The sequence below is a fragment of the Pecten maximus genome, unplaced genomic scaffold, assembly GCF_902652985.1.
Source record: "Pecten maximus unplaced genomic scaffold, xPecMax1.1, whole genome shotgun sequence".
In the NCBI taxonomy this organism is placed as follows: Eukaryota; Metazoa; Mollusca; class Bivalvia; order Pectinida; family Pectinidae; genus Pecten; species Pecten maximus.
The window spans coordinates 19,068-22,272 of NW_022982804.1; the positions used below are offsets into that span (position 1 = coordinate 19,068).

The 3,205-nt window shown below is 39.8% G+C and overlaps 1 long non-coding RNA gene across 1 annotated transcript; it reads right to left on the reverse strand.

Annotated features, from left to right (window-relative positions):
- Nucleotides 1-508: 508 nt before the first annotated feature.
- LOC117320972 lies at nt 509-3,019 on the reverse strand. Its single transcript, XR_004531194.1, has 2 exons — nt 2,898-3,019; nt 509-1,488 (listed from the first exon to the last, which is right to left on the reverse strand). It is a non-coding gene; the product is annotated as an uncharacterized LOC117320972 (long non-coding RNA).
- Nucleotides 3,020-3,205: the final 186 nt, after the last annotated feature.

The following is a 3,205-nucleotide window of genomic DNA, read 5'->3' on the forward strand; positions in this document are numbered from 1 at the left end:
TCTGTAACGGGAGAGACTGCCGGGACATGTTACCCCCTCCTTACTAGATTATCTATAACGGGAGAGACTGCCGGGACATGTTACCCCCTCCTTACTAGATTATCTATAACGGGAGAGACTGCCGGGACATGTTACCCCCTCCTTACTAGATTATCTATAACGGGAGAGACTGCCGGGACATGTTACCCCCTCCTTACTAGATTATCTGTAACGGGAGAGGCTGACGGGACATGTTACCCCCTCCTTACTAGATTATCTGTAACGGGAGAGGCTGACGGGACATGTTAATTGTCACCCCCTCCTTACTAGATTAGCGATATAAGGCTGTTGGGACATGCTACCCCTCCTAATGAAGTTCGCCACAAAATGCTAATCTTATTCCTTGTATGGCTATAGGCCATCGACTATCGGCGAGAAAAAAAATCATATCAGCTTGATAATGATGATTCTTTATTATACCGAAAGTCGCACAAAAAGTACATGGAGAAGGGAACACAGAGAAAAAGTCTTTGTGATGCAATACAGTATTTATTCATTTCAAATTCAAAACAAAATTATACAGAACTTCAAACTGTTAGATGAAGATACTTTTGGTATAGTATGACAATATACACAGTTTATTATTCAGTCTATCATGATTACACTGTTGGAGAATTAACTTCATTCTCGGGCTGAAATCTCGTTGGCTTACTCCATTACTTGAAATTCAATCACTTGTTGGCGTGGATAGATGCGAGAGGATGGGAGCATATGAAGGCGTTTACCGTGAGAGGAAACTGGAGTATCCGATGGAAACTTTCCTGGTCCTGCAGATCAACACTTAAGTCTCTAGAGTGGAAGGCTTGGACATCGCGTCACATCACAAGCAAACGTAAAAAAAAGTAGGCTAATGTATTAATTAGTAATCCTTCTGCTCAGTCATGTACACATGCGTAACCAAATGTATTCCTGGTTTTCCCTGGATTTTTATTTTTGATCACCAGGAAATCATCATTTGGTGATTTTGGAGGAAGTAAAATCGAGGAATTTCACAGGTGCATGAATACTTTACGTAAAGGTGCTGCGTTTCTCTGCTAATAAACTTTTTAAATTCGGTAATTAAAGTATAATTTAACACGTCCAACAAAATATTGGTCAACAAAATTATATAATGATCCATTTTATTTCATTTTGTAAGGAAGGTTTCAAACTGATGTTTTCAAAGATGAATAACATTATGCATTGTTTGTCAGATGAACAATTCATTGAAACTCAGTATGGAGTGTATCAGAGGGATGTTCTAAAGCCCGGGTTTTTGGTTTCGGTTTGAATGGTGTTGTGACTTCGGAGGCAGTTGAAAACAACCAAGTTTAACCGCTGGTCCAATCGAAAATTTAAAATTTACACATCCAAAGAAAGTTTTGGCATTCAGATCGATAGAAACGTGGTCAAAGAACAGGCAAACCTCAAAATTCTTGATTTTCTTACAGACCCGAGGAGGTTTCGGACCTATAACAGAAAAAAAACAAGTGATCTACCGTTGTTACAAAAGTTTCTTTGAAGTTAGATGTTTTTAAATGTGTGCGTGTGACGTGTATTTGGTTGGGTGACTCAGTGTGACGTGTATATGGTTGAGTGACTCAGTTTGACGTGTATATGGTTGGTTGACTCAGTGTGACGTGTATATGGTTGTGTGACTCAGTGTGACATGTATATGGTTGAGTGACTCAGTGTGACGTGTATATGGTTGGGTGACTCAGTGTGACGTGTATATGGTTGGGTGACTCAGTGTGACGTGTATATGGTTGGGTGACTCAGTGTGACGTGTATATGGTTGGGTGACTCAGTGTGGCGTATTTATGGTTGGTTGACTCAGTGTGACGTGTATATGGTTGAGTGACCCAGTGTGACGTGTATATGGTTGAGTGACTCAGTTTGACGTGTATATGGTTGGTTGACTCAGTGTGACGTGTATATGGTTGGTTGACTCAGTGTGACATGTATATGGTTGGTTGACTCAGTGTGACGTGTATATGGTTGGGTGACTCAGTGTGACGTGTATATGGTTGGTTGACTCAGTGTCACGTGTATATGGTTGGGTGACTCAGTGTGACGTGTATATGGTTGGGTGACTCAGTGTGACGTGTATATGGTTGAGTGACTCAGTGTGACGTGTATATGGTTGAGTGACTCAGTGTGTCGTGTATATGGTTGAGTGACTCAGTTTGACGTGTATATGGTTGGGTGACTCAGTGTGACGTGTATATGGTTGGGTGACTCAGTATGACATGTATATGGTTGAGTGACTCAGTTTGACGTGTATATGGTTGGGTGACTCAGTGTGTCGTGTAACTTTTGAGAGTACGTTTGTATATTTTTGGTGGTTAAGAGTACGTTTGTATATTGTTTGTTGGTTGAGAGTACGTTTGTATATTTTTGGTGGTTGAGAGTACGTTTGTATATTTTTGGTGGTTGAGAGTACGTTTGTATACTGTTTGGTGGTTGAGAGTACGTTTGTATATTTTTGTGGTTGAGAGTACGTTTGTATATTTTTGGTGGTTGAGAGTACGTTTGTATATTGTTTGGTGGTTGAGAGTACGTTTGTATATTGTTTGGTGGTTGAGAGTACGTTTGTATATGGTTGTGTGATTGAGAGGACGTGTGTGGTTGATATGGTTGATATTAACCGCTCTTTGCAGAGCCGTTCTCTAGTACTTGAATCGGATTTCTTGTGTCGTCAATACATTACATTTAAATATTACCATATTGAGTTATTGCTGTTTACATTATATATAATGCTATAAAATGTAACACGAGAGCCACATGATGTCTCGTCTTCTAATTAGGCAAGTCATGTTGTGCTAGGGACTGAAGTTCACGGGACAGTTATCGTCAGTTTTATATTGACTGATACTTACTTGTTATTTTGGTGGTCCAAACAGGCTCTCCGTTAACAATGATCGCAATATCAACAGCTATATTTCTGTCAAAGGATGCATTTCCACAAACTGAAAATAGAAATCACATGTACATTTACGTCTCCCATTGCCTCAATTTTAATCTTTACATCTATGAGCGGATAGATGCACAGGCGCTTGCATAGAAAATATGACTTTCAATTTTTCTTTTGATATGACAGTGGTATGTGTTATCTGTTAAGTACAATGTTGGCAACAACGCCACGAGCGAAACGGCACCCCATCTCACTTCAATCGACTAAAAAACA